Raw genomic sequence first — 18,670 nt, forward strand, 5'->3', positions numbered from 1 at the left:
TTGTTGAATGGTATATATAACACTAAAATAGGCAATTGTAAGCAAGTGTCTAAAATAATATTTGGTTCACTTACTACAAAGAACAAGGTAAATGTAAGTTTGAAAATCACTCCATTTATGATGGAGAGGTTTAGGACTTACCCTTACCCAATGTCTGACATGAGATCAAATGTACAATCTAGTACAACTATGGTCTCTAAACCTGTAGAAGTATAAATACAGGAAAACCAACAGGGACCTTCCCAAGATGAGACCATTTCTTCAAACCAAGTAGCATCTAGGAAACCAACCACTTCATCCTCTAAAAAGGGTGAAGTGAGTAAAAATAAGAGAAAGGAGATAACCCTTATTGTTATGAATGAGAGTGGTGAGAAACATACAGAACCTGAGTCACCATTGGTCAAAAGGATAAAGAAGGCTAAGAAATCTGAGCTGACCACTCAAACCACCTCCGTATCCTCCCAAAAGGATGCAACTGTACAAATGGGGCCAAAACAGATTCTAAAGACATCCTCTCTACATGATGTTTCTATTGAAAAGAGTATTCTCCCCAATGCATCATGTCAGGAGTCTGCATAGCCAACACTTGAACAAATCCAAGTGTCTGGAAGGAGAAATAAGGATGACACACACAAGGATAACACATCCCTTAAAGCTCCCTCATCCACTCAGGGGGTGCTGCCAACACTCAATCCTGAGCTTCATAATCTTATATCTAATATTTCTTCTTCCAATAATGAAACACTTGAATCAAATCCTTAAGTATTTCCCCAATCAAGTGACTTGGTTCAAGAAACCTTGCTCACCACCCGGAAACCACAATTAGTTGGTGAGAGGCTACATACTGGGGTAGACATTGATGACACTAACACAAATATGTGGGATTTATCAGTTTTTACTGAAGACCCCATGGAGATCACAAATGCACCTTCATATGCAAATCAGTCTTCACAGACTGTTAGGTTTGAGGGTAGTACTCCTGAGGGGGATCTATCTAAATCCTCTCCAATTCAATTGGAGGTTCCTATTCCAGGAACAACTCCCCTCAAAACCCTAGCAGAAATTGCATTAGTAGTTGATGCTAGGAGTACAATTGCCAATAAACCTGTCATAGAGGAGGCAAGCATAACATATTTAAGTGACAGTGTGGTGCAAGACACACAAGGGTTTAAGACTGGTGCACATGACACTAACCCAATCAAATCCCCTCCTATTTAATTAGAGGTTCCCACCACAAGTGAGGAACAACAACTTGTCACAAATACAGAGAAATCTGTGAGTCAAACTGTGACTTCTGTCATAGGTGGTTCTGATCCCTCATACCAACCTTCAACCTCATAACCTCAACAACCACACCTTCTTTCAAACTGGCTACAAGAAGCTGCACCTCCATCTAATCTTGAAGATTTTAGGGTTGATCAACTAGCTGGACTTGCTCAGATCTCTCAACAACTCTTAACCTCAAATATGTCCAACCAGGATCACCAAGCCATCATGCTCTCATATCAAACAGATGTCCAAGAACAACAAGACAAAATTTTTAATGAAGCTGAACAGGATGGCAACTGTGATGCTTGACTGAGTAAGGACTACAATCTGGAGATGGAGGGTGTCTTAGCTAAATTCAGGGAAGACTACTTGACTATTTTTGGAAGCAATTCTAAATCCCTAACCCCTACTGGAAGTCTGTGATGCCATCAGTGAAGTTTCCAAAGACCAACTCAAAGCTTTCTATATCTTTGGAAGAGCTCTAGAACTCAATCTGAGTGGTTATGAAGACAAAGTAAGGAAACTGATAAATGAGAAGATGGATGAGATTATACCTTCACAAGTCAAGATTACTTCCAAGTTTAAACATTTTGCTGATCAAATGGCAAGGATGGATCTGACTACTATGAAAAAAGATGTCAATAATCTCAGACAGTCTTTCATTGCTCTCCATGAAGTGGTTCAATAACAAATTACAAGTTCAAATGACACAAAGCTAAAGTTGAACCAGCTTCACCAAAGCAAATATGAGCCTTCTGCACTACTAATGGAGGGTATCAAATAGGATGTGACAGATACATTTGGACCTTCTACTTCTTCAAGCTCTCATCCATCTGCCTCTACATCTACCAATCTTCAAATCCAAGCACTTCAAGGTCAAGTCTCCACTCTGCAAACTTCAAATGACCAACTCACAGCTCAGGTGCATGCTCTCACTATACTGGTGAAAAGTCAACAGGCTGACATTCAAGCCTTGGTGGACTCCCACAAGTACCTACAAATGCAAAATTCTGTTACTTTGGGAGCCATCATGGACAAGCTCAACATACCATTGCCTGCACTTCCTGAAGCTGTGAGGCCTGAAATTCTACTCCCCTTCTCATGCCTGCCAACAAGACTAAGAGGGAGATAGAGGCTAGGCTGTTAAGATCATCTACTCAAACTGTCCAAGCTGCTGAAAAGAGCAAAATTTTAGAAGTTGATATTGGAATGTAGAAGCTTATTAGAGCAGCTGAGGGACCTAGTCTGAGCAGGGAATTTGATGAATTGCTCAAGGCTCTTAGGGCTTCTCTCAATAAAAATTTCTTCGCCTACAAAAAGGGCTTGGACATGACAATAAACTCCATAAGGGTGGTCTTAGTAACCAAGGATAATTTTCAGGAGAAAAGAATTTTGATAAACATAAATGACTCAGGGGTAGACAGGTGTATGCAGGTGTCCCTTAACTATATTATCTCTAGAAGGGCATCTAAGTTGGACATCCTGATAAACAAAGTCAAGAGGGTGATTCCTGAAGACACTCAATTGCTAACTAAATTGAAAAATGCTTAAGTGGCTGCTTTTCCTGAAGCGTATCTGCAACCAAGCAAAGGAGTGGCATACATCTGTCCTACCACCAAACATTGCAAACACTTTCAAATCCCTAAGCAATGTGTCATGGCCAACAAAAGGCTGATCATGATTCTGGAAACTGAGTTGAAGGTCAAGCAAAACAAGACTATTGAAGATGAAGAGATGATTAACTTGTTGAAGAGATATCTAAGAAATCCAGAAGCCAACTTGCCTTAAACTCAAATCAATAAGGATAACTTGGATGATAATGAGCAGAAAGATGATCAAAAACCTTCTAGCTCAAATCTAAGTCAATCCTCTAAGGCAACTGGTAGCAAGGATAAGAAGCAGAATGAGAAGAAGGATGGCGATAGGAAAAGGGGAGAAGAAAGCAAAGGCAAGATGGATCAGAACCACAACAAACCCTAAAAATGCAAACAATTCAAGCTCAACCTTTAAAGATATCAAACTCAAATCAAACCACCTCAAACCTCTAAGCACAAATTCTATTACAAACAAACTGCTAACACCGTTCTGAAAATATCAGTCATCATAAGCCAAACATTTCTCAAGAAAATCACAAACCTACCTGCTATCAAGCCATCACTCAAAACTCACTTCAAGTCTGTTGGGAGGAAACCTAAGAAAGCCAAGCATACTGAAAAAGTACAAGTTACCGAGAGGGCCATCTAGAACTGTTTCAAGCAAAGTGACTTTCTGCCTTTAAATTGGTGCATCTCAGATGAAGATTATTTTCAACAACTAGCTGAGGAAATAGTTAGAGTCTGGGTTGTGACTCTAAGGGAAGTAAGAATCTACTATGAAGATGGGTCTTTCACATTTCTTGGCTACAGCTTAATGGACTCTCTCTCCCCCACATAAATCAAGAGAGTGATAAGTTTACTGAAGGATAAGGATACTGCTACAAGAGCATGGAGATCTGTTTTAGACGAATGGTTGATTGTTAGGGAGGAAAGAAGAGCAAGGAATGAAGCTGAATATGAGTAGAGAATAAGGAAGTATGATGAGGAGATTGAATTGTACATTAAAAGATCAGAAGAACTCAACGCAAAAAGGAATGAGCAGAATTTCCAAGGATGGAAAATTTCTAAATGTAAAAGCTGGAAAATTCACAAAATTTAGGATTGACTTGCTAAATGGTTATCCAAAGCCAGACAGACTCAAACTTATGGAAGCTCTAAAAGGGACACCAATAATAGAAGAACTTGAAATTCTTGTTTACTTAAAGGACCTTATTAGAGAAGAAACAAAAGCAAAAATAGTCTTTACCTAATGTATAAATGTTGTAATTGTGTCATTTTTTATGTATTAATCTTATTTTCCATTGTAGCTTGGGGTTAGTCTTGTTCACAGGCATGAATTTGTGTTAAGCAATCTTCTCACAAATTGGGGGAGATTGTTGTGCAAGACATGCATGTACAATAACAAGACTAAGTCTATATGACAACCCTAAGTAAGTTGTATGATAATCTATGTTTGCATTATGTATTGTAATTCTAAAGTCTGTAAAAATGTTCAAGGGCAGAATGGAGTCTTTTTCTGTAAACAGTATCAAGCCTAAGAATTCTATCTGGAAGAAGATCAAGAAGATCATGCCTCAGAAGAATTATGAAGAAGCTTGGAGTTGAATAAATCTATTTTGAGAAAAATGTTCTAAGTCAAGATCTCTACAAGTCATAGATTTAGTGCTATAGAGAAGTCATTCGAGAACTCCAGAATGACTTATAGAGAAGCCAGGAAAGCTACTAGAGAAATCAGAGATATCGACAAGACAAATTGAAGACATGAAGATTGGAGATATCAACAAGTCATTTCTTCACTAGAGAACTCTAGAGATATCGATAAGTCAAAATATCACTAGAGATATCTGAGATATCGATAAGTCTATTTGCCACTAGAGAACTCAGATATATCGATTAGCCAAAGTGAAGACATGAAGATGAGAGATCTCGACAAGCTAAATTCTCTTATAGAGAACTCAGAGACCCTTACAAGTCAAAACATCTATAGAGCAATGAGAGATCTCGAGAAACCATTATTTATCGAGATGTCAAGATATACCAAACTGGAGATCTCGAGGTAAAACTTAAAGTACAAAGTGCAAAGAAGTTCAATATCCAAGATTATCAATCAACAAACAACCCATTTAGTTGGATTGACAAGTCTACAAAAAGCAGCTTGAAGAGTACAAGATCAAAGGCCAAGATTAATTAGCAAAGTAAAGTCACAGGCGTGCAAGATTAGCAAAGATACACTAAGCCAGAAATAGAAATATTTGAATATCCAAAATTAGGGTTTAGTACATGCTATTGCATGCTGTATAATAACCAGTGTTTACTGTTCTATAAAGTAAACACCGGTTGCTTTGTTTTTAGTGGTAACAAAAAGATCTGAAATTTCTTGTAAGTCTTAAGAGAGAAGCTGAGTTCTTAACATAACAAGAACTCAGAAATTTGTAGCAAAACATATACTTGATTTTAATATAAAATTAAGTGAAGTTTTGAAAAATAGTGTGTTCCTGTGCATGTCTTATTATTTCATTCAAACTATACTATCTTTACAAGTTACATTTCTTATTTGCTTTGTTCACCAAGCTTAAGAAAAATAAAAAGTCACTAAAATTGTCAAAAACACATTCACCGCCCCCTGTGTTGTATTCATTACCTAACATAATATACTTAGCATTTTATAGACTCAAGAAATACAAATACAAAATACAATGGAATTATTATACAACTTATCCTTAAAGTTGTCAAGATGACTTAGTATGGTTATTGTATAGGCATGTATTGCACAATAATTTCCCCCAATTTGTGAGAAGATTACTAGTCACAAATTCATGCCTAATAACAAGTCTAATCCCAAGTTAAAATTTAAGCAAAAACTGATAATTTAACAAAGTGCAAATTTTATACATTTTTTGCAGTTACATTCAGAATAAGAATTTACAAGATCACCTAAATTTCTCATATCCTGGTTATTTTCTAACCAAATCCCCGACTCTAACTAGGCACTCAAGTTCTTCCATTATTTCAGTTCCTCTTAGAGCTTCAACCAGTTTGAACCATTCCTTAAGTGAGTAACTGTCAAGATATTGAATTCTGAACCTTGATAATCAAAGAGTTTTAATATTCGGAAACACACCATCTGGAGAAACTCTACTCAACTCTTTTTCCTTTAGCTCATTAGAACTCTGCTCAAACATCTCAATCTCCTTTGCATATTTTAATTCATTAGCTTCTCTCTCAGCCTTTTTCTAGCATGCATTTCATCTCTCTCTTATCCTTCCAGCTAATTCAACCTTTCTCAACCTTGTAACAGCATCATTACCATTCATCAAACTTATCACTCTCTTAAGCTCTACAGTAGAGTAGTTTTCAATTACTTCTCTATTGAGTAAGTTGAATGTGCCATCCTTAAAGAAAATATTCACTTCTCCCAAAGTTTCAACACATAATTTGACTATTTTTTCAGTTAACTATTTTTTGTAGTCACCAGCTGTTGTATCTACTGAGATAGGTAGAAAATCATTTTGATTGAAATGGTTCCATAGAGCACCAGCTTCAACTTTTGCTTGCTTTAGTTTTTTTACAGTAGTCTTGAAATGAGTCTTGGTTGGAGTTTGAATGATGGAGGTTTTGATAGTTTCTTCAAAAAGACTTGATTGGCTTGAATAGGTACTTTGAGTAGAGAGCTGGTTGTAGGTCTGTATAGGTACTTAGGATTTGAAGTTTGGATGTTTTGAGTTTGTGTATGGCTAGGTGTTAGGTACTTAGGATTTGAGGTTTGGATGTTTTGAGTTTGTGTATGGCTAGGTGTTTGGGTCGAGGTTGATAGAGTTTTGGATTTTTGGGTTATTGGTGTTTTTTTGGAGTCTTTTCGATCTTTCCTATCTCTTTTCTTTCCTGCATCCTTTCCCTTCTTCTGACTATCCTTGATACCCTTATCATCCTTATGGCTCCCATTACCTTTACTTGACTGACTAGGATTTGAGCCAAAATATTTGTGTTCATCTTTCTTTTGCTCATCATCATCCAAGTCATCATCTTTTTCATTTAACTGAGTTTTTAGCAGCATGGTTGTAATAACTCGAATTTTTGAGATCTTGTAAACCATTTAATAAATAGTAACCCTGACGGACAGGAAAAACTTTTGAGCCCACACTATGTAGTGCATGAGAAAATGAGTTTAAGAGTTGATATTATGATTATATGTACCAAATGAGTGTATGTAAACGCTATTAGTTTTTGAAGAAAACGAACTTTGAAAAATGACCATATTTACGAATCATCGAGGATTACGGGAATCATAATATAATTACGAATATAAAACCCTACGGATTTATACCCAAGTATGATAATTCAAAACATAAGGAATAAATACGAAATGAATTACATCGCGAACCATTTACGAGGAAGTGATAACGAAAAAGTTTAAGCGACCGAGCGAACGCGTAAACGATTAAATAAACGTAACGCACTAACTAACCATGGTAAGAAAGTAACCATGGTTACTTTATCAAATAGTGAGCTAGAGATAGGATGATCAACCAAGGCTAATGGAATAGTAAGCTAAGGAAGCTAAGCAAGTGGCTTAGCTTGTAATCTACCACAAGCTAGTTAGATTTGTCCATGGATTTGGCAACAAGAATAAAACGTAGGATTCTTAACTAGGAGAATATCAAATCAATATAAGATATCACCAACATCATTTCCTAGAAGCAACCAAGGAGCAAGCATAAAAACACTCCCTCTCTCCCAAAGAAGCTCCATTCGGCTTCATCTTCAAAAACAAGGAAATCCTATTCAAAGTTTCAAGTTCTAGCCATGGATAAATCATCCCATTAATTCTCAAGATTCCTAACAACCAAACTAAGGTAAGATAAATCTTTGATATCTTTTTTATCAAGGTTTGATGGGTGAAATAAAATCAAGAAAGTTGCTAATGAATAGTATGAATAGTAACTCTTCTTTGGTTTCTTGATTTCAATGGTGGTTTTAGGTTCCAAAAACTATATTAATCACTCCCAAGACTTCACCATAAGCAAGAAAACATCTCAAGCTCTCAATAAAGGTAAAAATCTTTGACCCAACTTTATTTAAGATTCAATTTCAAGATCCTTTTAGTATGTAGTTGTAAACCTAGTTTTAGTTGTGATATTGTTGAGATCTTGATGTTTAGTTAAGTAGATTTAAGGTTGATTGTTGTTGCCTCAAGAACATGATATTCTTGAGAGGAGTTAGTGTGTTGATGATGATATGATGATTGTTGGTTGTAGTATAAAGATTTAAGGCGTAAACGAAACTTCGATCGTAAACGTAATCTCGTTAAAACGAACAAAACGTAACTTTAAGTTTCTGCAGAACGTTCCGAAGATGTAAACTGTAGTTTCTTGAAAAATAACCCTTGATTATGATATACAATGTTATAAGGATCGTTTAGGCGCTTGAATTGCTTGATTCCGATTTGCGGATCAAAAGTTATGACCGTTTTACTAAAAGTGATTTATGCGATAGAAACTTCTACAAATTATGAACTTTGAAAATATAAAGGATCGACTTAAGAATGTTCATAAATTATGAAAATTTTACAGAGAGTAGTATATTGAGTTTCATAACTTCCATAAAAATTTTAAGTAGAGATAATTACTTTTCAATTTTATAAAAATATCGGAGCCGAGACCGCGCGATTAGAAACCGTAGAATCTATACGCGGAGCCAACGGCGAAAATGAAAATGGACTTAAAATACTTTGAAAAAGGAAGCGACCATAATGTGAATAAGGACTTAAAGGAATAATAAGGATAAAATAAGTTGAGAGGGTGCATAATAATTAGCGCATGAGTGCGGGTAGTCGTAAATTAGAACGGGACCTAACGAAATGAATTGTGTTATGATTATAGATTTCCGAGCGGAACCTAGAGCATCCTCCACCTCGAGATACCTAGGCAAGTTTACGAACCCAACTCCATTTTACTTTTGTGTTGTGAAAGGATTGTTTTATTATCATTGCATAAATACCATACTTTCCATGATACGCAATAATTGAATTTTTTGCATAATATAGTGATGTTGTACGATAAGTATATATCGTAAAATATTTAATTCCGCTTTAAGCGTGGCGTATAATTATAAGACCGAGAGTCGGTCGGGATTTTAAGATGAAAACTCGGGAATCATTCTGGTGATATTATAGGACGATTACAAGTCCATAATAGTACATTTTAAAGGGACTCAACGTCCACTTACGAAACATTAAAATACCTCGAACTTTTATTAAAACGATTTCCCAACGATCATATTCCCTCAACTATATTTTATTGTTCGAATAATAAATATTATATACCTATTCCTTTATTATAGGAGAAGTATACTCCAACGATTATTTATTTCAAACCCGATTAGACATTTAAGATTATTAAATTGCGTAGACATAAATTAGTTGAGGAATATTATTTAAATTTTCTTTTAAAAGTAAACTCATTCGAGGTTTAATTATTTATCGATTATCATTTAATTATTTATTATTCATTAAAGGGTTTATTTATAATTTAAAAATCATACAGCCTGATTTAAAATACTTTCTGATTTTCAGAAAATCATTCGAATAATTTCAGATCGTCGGAGAATATTATCTCGACTTATTTTTATATTTTGAATATAGTTTTAAAGAGAAACTCCCCCCTTATTTAATTATCTGTTGACAACGGTCAACTCACATCCTTAGTACTTCCTCCGAAAACTTCGAAAGTATACATATATATATGAAGTAAAGCTATGCATATCAACAAGCAAAACGCTTGGGGGAACTTCGATGTGGTTCGAGTTCTCGAGATATGATGAGATTTCCTAAAGGACAAGGGAGGGGTAAGATCCAAGTACTTCGTGTATTGGATAGACTACTGGTACCGTAGGAGACGGTACAATATGTACCTAAGGACCTGTGAAGTGTGTGTATACCCGAAATGATGACATATAGCCCGTATGCGGAAAGGGTGATAAGGATACGAATGTGTCGTCCTTCTACTAGTAGAAAAGGTTACTTTTATCGTAGTACGACTGATCATCGTATGCGATGGCTCCAACGAATGTCCTATTCTTCCAATTATAATTGTGATGCAATACCGTAACCCAAGCCTAGGTGTTGGGTTTACTATTAAGGTATTCGCATGTTAATAAAATCCACTAAAGGATTGTTTTCATAAAAGGTGTGTATCACCAAGGGAAACTATTTTTGAATAAAACGTAATTATCATATATGATGTTTTACGTAAGTTTATCATACAGACTTTTTCATACTGTACATTATTATGCTGGGCATTATAGCTCACTCTTGCTTTCTTTTAAATGACACAACACAACAGTGAATCAAGATGCCTACCATGAGAACCACAGCCAGGAAATGGGTAGGAAATGGCCAGCTGTTCCGTAGATTGTTTGGTGTTGTACCGCAGGTAGTCCGAATAAGCTGGATTGGTTTTTAGTTGTTTTTAGTTCGGCTTATCTATAAGTATGACTTATGTAAGGTAATAAATAAGAAACGTATATTTGGCCGACGGACTAGCCTTACTTAAAGGTTATTCCCCGATAAGACTTAATTACTTTTGGGTTGTAATAATTATCACTTTGCGGTTTAATCTACTCTAGTAATGAATGGTTCGTTTCCAAGACAATAACATGTAAGTGTGTGTGTGTGATAAGTGTGGGGTCGTAAAGTGTGAGTATTTATATATTGTGGTATGAGGTATGTGGTTTATAGTAGTTTAGATGGCGCGGCCTCCGAGATTCCCGACCCCGGATTTTGGGGCGCCACAATGGTGTTTGCATTTTTCAAATACTTAGCAAAAATCTTGATCATCTCTATATCTTCATGAGTCTTGTTCTTCTTAGTCTTCATATCTGTCTCTATTATCATCATCAACTTCTTATTACCCATGACACAATGATTTGGTAAGTGGAAGTGTTTGCAACTCCTGGTGTTGGAGAAATTGTAGGCCACTCATTTTCTAGGTTGTAGATAGGCTTCAACGAAAGCTCCTATATGTCCTAATTTTAGTTCATGTAGAAAAATAGTGTCCTTTGGACTCATCATTCTTACTTTGTTGATGAAGATGTCCAGTTCTGAGGCTATTCTTGATTGTAGAAATGAGAGAGAGACTTGTATACACCGGTTAACATCAGAGTCATTCACATTCACCACAATTCTCTTTTTTTAGAAGCTTTATCTTGTGAACAACACCACTCTCAGGAAGTTGACATTGTTGTTCACGGCCTTTTTGTAAGTGAAGTGATTTAGGTTGAGTGAGACTCTCAGGCCTTCAAGAAAATCGGCAAACTCCTTGTCAAGACAAGGGCCTTCAGTTGTCATCTTGAGTTTTTCAACTCCAGCATCATCTTCATTTTGGCTTGATTTTAGCTTAGGCTCCATCATCTCCCCCTTGGGCTTGGTGGCAGGCAAGGTGACATGTTGAGGAATCCGGGCCCTTACTATTTGAGGAGTTTCCTGAAGAGGGACCTTTAAAGCACCCATGATAGCTCCCAAAGACACACATGTTTGCATTTGATAATATTTTTTGGGAGTCTATCAGGGACTTGATGTCTTGCTGTTGAATTTTGACCAAAGAGGTGAGCTGAGAGACTTGAGATGTGAGAGATGCATTTGAAGCTTGTAGTTCATTGATTTGACTCTGTAGTGCTTGAACTTGAAGAGATGTAGATGTGGAAGGAGAAGTTATTGAAGTTGTGAAGAGAGGTGTACTAAAAGTAGCTTGCACCACATTCCTTATTTCCTCCATCATCAGGGTTAAAGGTTCATACATGGCCTTGTGTAGTTGATCCAACTTGACCTTAGTGTCATTGTTGCTTGAAATTTAGTTTTGAACAACATCATGCAAGGCCAGAAATAATTCTTTCAGATTTTTGATGCTTGTCACCAGTAAGACTGAAGGTGGCCATCTTCTCAGCAAATTTGTTGAATTTATTCTTGATCAATATTTGAGATGGCACTATTTTGTCTATTCCGTCACTCACCATCTTCTTGATTTGAACTTGATGACCATCAGAGTCTTCTCAAGGGCTTTTCCAATAAAGTGGAAAGCTTTCAATTGTGCTTTATAGACATTTGTGATGGCATCGTATACTTCTCATGGAGTGAGGACTTTGGCATTGCTACTAAAAATTGTGACATATCCTTCTATGAATCTTTCCAAAACCTCGTCCATGTCAATGCCGAAGTCCTTTTACAACCAAGCATATACATTACCATCCTGTTCAGCTTCATCAACAACTTTTGCATGTTGATCTTCAACATCTTCCTTGTAGGAAAAAATAATTGCTTGATTGTCTTGATTATACATATCAGTGGTAAGTAGTTGTTGAATGATGTTGGAAAGGCTTGCAAGTTGATGTACAAGAAGATCATTCATGGTGATGGATTGAGCTTGAGCATCCTGCAGCTATTGTGAGATGAGATGAGAGGGTTGTGCAGATATGGAGGGTTGGTTTGTGTCTATTTGGGTGAAGGTTAAGATCGATAGAATGGTTTGGAGCATAGTACCGTTTAAAGTATATCAAATACATGTTGAGTGTTTATGAATGTGTATGATTTTCATGTAAGACAATAACAACGCACACAACGTTTCTAATATAGATCATTAATTAAATTACAGATTTTCTTATTTATCTCGTGTAATTTACAATTACTAAATGAAGACAAGTAGGGTTTTAATGTACGTTTAAAAGTAAATAGTTTAAAATTAATCCATAGAACGTTGTCAGTATATTTATAAAAAGTAAACTAAAAATGAACACATATGGTTAATGCAGAGTCGAGTAAATTTTTTGTATTTTGGTTAAATAAACCATGAGTAATGAGTTTTTTATTAATAAATTCATTACTAATTTACAATTATCTTGCTTAATTTAAAAGAATTATTAATGAATAACTAAAGTCCTCAAGACATGCAATCGTAATATTCAACAAAGTAGAATTTACACCACCGTAATATAAGTTTATTGTTTTTAAAAAAATATTATTTTTTTATTCTACATTTTTTGTTGATTTTATGTCATTTCCAATGTCTTAATTCATTAAATAAAGTTGACCTGACCGAGGGTTAGTTTAATCTAATCTATTATACAAAGTTAATTTTATAAGATGTCAGATAATTGTCAATGTCATGATTCATCATATAAAATTGACATTATCCCCCTAATTTTTAACACTTTTAAAAAAATTACATTTAATTGATCATTCCTATTTTCATAACATAAAAGACTTTTGTTATTATTTTCGAGTGTATTAATAAATCTGAATATAACATTAGCATTGAATCTTTTAAAATTAGTAAAGATAAAGTCATATGTGCGTGTGTATATATGTAAATTGTTATTTGTTATATTTTTTGAGTAAATTATATTAGTCTCCTTTATTTATATGATACATATTTTAGTTATGCATATGTCTAATCGTTAGCCAATAAGTTACTCAAATAACATGCACTTAAAATTATTTAAAAATTATAATGATCTAATATATAAATTACAATTATTTATATATTGTAATAGTAGTAGCACTGACAATCAATCAAAATCTATTTTTACTCAACAGAGCCTCAATTATGGATGCGACATAAAAATAATTCGTATATCGTAAAGAGTAACTACTAATATTTACAAGTTTTTTTCAAGAATCCAAAGATAAATTTGTGCTAATATCGTCATGCAAATCATTTTCAAGTTTCTTTCGTTTATGATTATAATCTTTCTTTTATAAAAAATTCATAACATTGTATATTATTTTCTAAAATTAAATATTTTTTAATTTGATTTTTTTTTAAATATTAGTTGAACTTGTTAATTCTTCCAAATTATCAACTAATATCAATTTCTTTTTCTTTAGATAGCATAATATGGATTAAATCAAATGGTACAATACATTATAGTTTTAACCTTTTTTCAAAAGTAGTACGATGTTTTTTAGAATTAAATATTATTTTCTTAAAATTATTATTTTTCATCTTAAATATATTTTTTTTAAAAGATTGGATTCATAATTTTTCAAATTTCTTATATATATGAGAGTTAAGTTCTGTTGAATCATTGTTTTTTATGGAGTACGGGAGTCATGTATGTTCTAAAGTAAAATAGTACATAAAGTTTAGTGTTATGGATAAAAATCTAAGGTGTCTTTATTATGTATAATTAGTGCTAGGGTTTGAGAGTTTCGAGCATTAATAATGGCTACACTTGTGTTCGAGACTAATTCGGTCCTCCCAAAATGCCTACGTATTTCTGTATTGTAGAGAATCAAGCCAAAACATAGTTCTTGGTGATAGTTTCTCTGGGGCTATGGTGACAAAGGCTCACCAAGGACATGGTGACTTTTATGTCTTTTCAGGACTAAGTCCAAAACGTCACTCTAGGTGATGGCCTCGTGGTTTGTAAAGCCTTCTCTGGCTATGTGACGCTTAGAGCAATGCTCCAAAATTAGGTTTCATAATGGTGACATATGGAGCTCTTGTCCAAAATGTGGTTATGATTTGTGGGGTGAGACCCTTATCTAGGTGTTGTTAACCTTGAATTAGGTTAGAGTTAGGAGACTTGGCGGACAAGTCTCAAACTTAGAATGGACTTTGGAGTCCTGGAAAATAGAGATTTGTTTCCTTATAGGATTGTATTGTTTGGAACTACTCTTTTAAGAATTTGAATATAATTCTGACTTATTTTCTCAGCTATAATTTTGGCTGATTTTTTACCTACAATTTTAATAATGAATTCATGGTTTGTGGGCCTTATGCAAGCCTTGTCTTGCTAAAGTATTAGGACAAGCCCTTTGAGTTAATTTGGTCTTAATCAAACCATAACTTAATTGGGCTTTTCTATCGGACCAAATCAGGCCTAATTAATGTGGTATTAATTATGCATCAGGGTTATTTTTATTCCTTATCATTTGTCCCCCAATTTGTAGGAAAAACATGTTAAGTTATTTTAAGCCCTTACAAGCTATCATTTTTTAGCGTAAAGTGTGGAGCAACCTACATATTTACAATGATTTGTCTTACTCGAGGATTCAAAGTTTTTTAAGAAAAATCATAACAACTTCCCTTAACTTTTCCACATTTTTCTACGTGTTTAAATATTTTTGGTATTTTATGAGAATTTAATTTATTTTTGATGTATTTATCAGAATTACATCATGTCATTTCCTCGTGATTTTTTTTATAAATTACTTCCATGTTTTCCAGAAATTTTCACAATTTTTCAAAAAGTTTTGGTAAATTTTCGACAAGGAATGAGGTCGAAAGTTGAATCATCTCCAGTCTCCTAGTCGAAGCATTTTCACTAGCATTCACGACTTGGCTTTCGACTAAGATTCAGGTCGAAAACTTGGCCGACTTTGGCTTCCTGGTCGAAACTTTTCGACTAGAATTCACGACCTAATTTTCGACTAGAAACGAGGTCGAAATGAGGGTCACTTTACTGGGCCTATTTTGGGCTATTTGGCATTTATTCATATTTTTAGAATTTTTTCCGGTTTTAATTTTCTAGCCTCACGACCAAAGATAATTTATTTTTTCTTGTACCCACATGTATTTTTCTTAATTTTTCCTAATATTTTAGAATTTATTCTATACCCACATATATTTTTTCTAATATTCTAGGAATTTTTCTGTATATACAAGTATATTTCCTTAATTGTACTTACCTCCACGTATATTTTCAAATTTTTCCTAGTATTTTAGGAATAATTTTATACCTCCGGGTATTTTTCCTTACCCATATGTGTTTTTTCTCGCATTTAATGATACTCTATTGTGCTCTCAGTCATTAAAGTTTTATTTTTAAATTATTTTATATTTTTTCAAGCTCAAGAAATATTTTTCATGATTATTTTTTATTTTTTCGGGAAATTTCAAGAATTTTTGGTCTTTTTCAAAACTTAAAATATTCATGGGATTTTAATCCTTAAAGTTTCACGAAAAAATTAAATTTTGTATTATTTTTTGTGTCATACCGACATTTTTCTGAAGATATTTTTGAATATTTTGTTCGAAAAATATTAAACAAGTGCAAACGTGCATTTAGTTATATTTTTTCGAGCCCAACAGGGGTACTTTCCGTAATTATACAGGGATGATTCATCAAAATTTAAATCTCATAGCACTTTTTGACTATTTATAAATTTCAGGGGCTAATTTGTCAAAGTCCAAAATCTCAGGGGTGTTATTGTAAAATTTAAAATTTCGGGGAGGAATTTGCGCATTAGACAAAACTTGGGTTCCCTTTTTGTAAACCGGCCACCCAAGTTGCCGCCAAACGCGCTTAACCTGTTCGATCTCAAATTGAGGTCGAAAACACGGTCACCTCCTTATGCGTGCTTAAAGCTTTTTAAGCTCAACTTACGACCAGGTTTTCGACCTGGTTCCTGGTCGACCTTTAATTAACTGTTATTGCACTTTTTTTGCCAAATATTATTTTAAAAATAATATTATTCTGATTCAATTCATAAATAATTTTGGCTCAAATCAGGGTATCCTACTCGGATAAAATTTCTCCCGGATAAGTCCAACACATACTTTATTATTTTTATTATTATTATTATTATTATTATTATTATTATTATTATTGTAATATCCGGGATATATCGTGTAATTATTTTTGTTAATAAATAATTATTATATGTGTTCAGTATCTATTCTGTGAATTATGTGTTAAGTGTTAAATGTGTTTGGATGTTTAAAAATATTATTAATTGAGTATTTTAATTTTTATATGTCCAAAATAAAATATAGATAATTGTCATATCTTCCTAATTATTTTTATGTTGATTTATGAATTTATAAGGATCATATGAAATTTATAAAATCTTTTTCCGGGTATTTAAAATCTATTTTATAAAAACGGGAACCAACCTACGTCATCCGTTGTTACGTTTTTGGAACCCGAAACTCTTCCGGGAAGTCCTTCTTAACTTAATTGTAATATTCCGAGCATATTCCATGTTTCGACTTTTTCGATCCGGCGTACGGTTTGTCCTGCGCGGGTCCCGGCGCAACATTTTCGATACAATATTCGTTTCGGTAAATCAATAAAACTCGTATTTTCAATAAACGGGAGCTTTTTATTAAACTATCCCAATTATCACCTCGTAGTACGTGTAACCAGGCGCTGAGACCAAGACCACAGTACGAATTGTACTGATTTGGATAATTATCCCAAAAACCGATACCGTTTGGATCAGTTTTTACAAATAAACGTACCGTTTTATATCCGGAATGATCCAACGGGATACTAATTTTCCGTAATTATAAATAGCCTTTTACCGTATTTTATTTCGTATCAAAATCATTTGCAGTCAGTTAATTATATAATTTTCCCGAGAAAAACCCTAAATTCATAAAACCTTCTGAGAATCAAACTACAATTTCAAGGTGTTATTGAAATCAGTTGGAAAAGTTGGAGTAACCAAATCGAAGGTCTCAAGGAGTACTACCAGATTATCTGTTCCATATCACTGCAGAAATCAAGGTTTATTTTCTGAAAATTTATTTATTTTCGAATTATTTTTATTAAAAATATGAATTTTTGTTCGGATGATTGTTTGTATGATTTGATGATTGCATGTTGTAGAGCTTGTTTTCCTGATGATTTTCATATGTCATACGTCTGATTTGGAGTTCAATAACATGCTCAAAAGTGGGTTTAATTCTCGAATTTTAAAATTAGGGTTTATAACCCGTATGAATGTTTTCAATTGAAATTTGAGGCTTTTTGATTTAGGGGTTATTAGCTGTTGATTTATAGTGGATTATGTTCCTTATAAAATTTGCAATCGATTGGTATATAGCTCGTTAACAGAGGATGCTTGAATCGTAGGGAGTTGTCTTTTTAAGTTTTCGATATTTCGCCGGAAACCGGCGATGTTCTTGGCCAATTTCCGGCCAAGTCTGGGGTTATTAATATGTTTTGATTGCATGAATCGATTCCTGGTTGTCTGTAGATGTGATCTGGAGCTTGTGGTGAGATGAGGGTGCCGGAATCGTGTTCTCCGGCCACCCCTGTATTTTCCGGAGACGGGGGTTGTAAAATTGCAGTTTGTTACCTTATCTTTTGGGGAAGAAACAGTTAGGTCCCTGAGGTTTCCAGAACTTGCAATTTTTGGATTACTGTTTTAAAAATATTTAAAAATCATATTTCCTATTTATTTTAATTATAAAAATTCGATTTTAATTTCTAAAAATTCTAAAAATTATTATTTTAATTCCAGAAATTATTTTTAATTCAAAAATAAATCTGAATTAATTAGTTAATTGATTAATTGGTCAATTAATTCAAAAATTGATTGATTAATTGATTTAATTAATTATTAATTGATTTTAATTAATTATTTAACTAGATTTAATTAATTAAAAATGATTTAAAAATTCCGAAAAATAGTTTCGAGCTTTAAAATATTATTTTAAATTATTTTCAAGGCTCAATAATTATTATGAAATTGTTTTGAAGCCAGAATTGGCCAACCGAACCCTATTTATTACTTCGAAATTGATTCAACGATCTATTTTAATTCCAAAAAATGTTTTAAAAATCATTTTAAATATCTGAAAGCCTATTTATGATCCGAGAATTCTTTGTAAATGATATATCATTGATTATGTGACGTGTTATGTGTTATATGTGACTTGTCGGTTAACTGTCGGTCTATATATTCGATGTTTACTTGTTTATTGCATAACTTTCAATCCGTTAATCGGATTTGGGTAAAACGAAGGGTAGATAGAAGTATGTGCCGAATAGAATCGTATGAGTTAAATATTGATAGATGCTTA

This window comes from Apium graveolens, chromosome 5 (assembly GCF_009905375.1).
Source record: "Apium graveolens cultivar Ventura chromosome 5, ASM990537v1, whole genome shotgun sequence".
NCBI lineage: Eukaryota > Viridiplantae > Streptophyta > Magnoliopsida > Apiales > Apiaceae > Apium > Apium graveolens.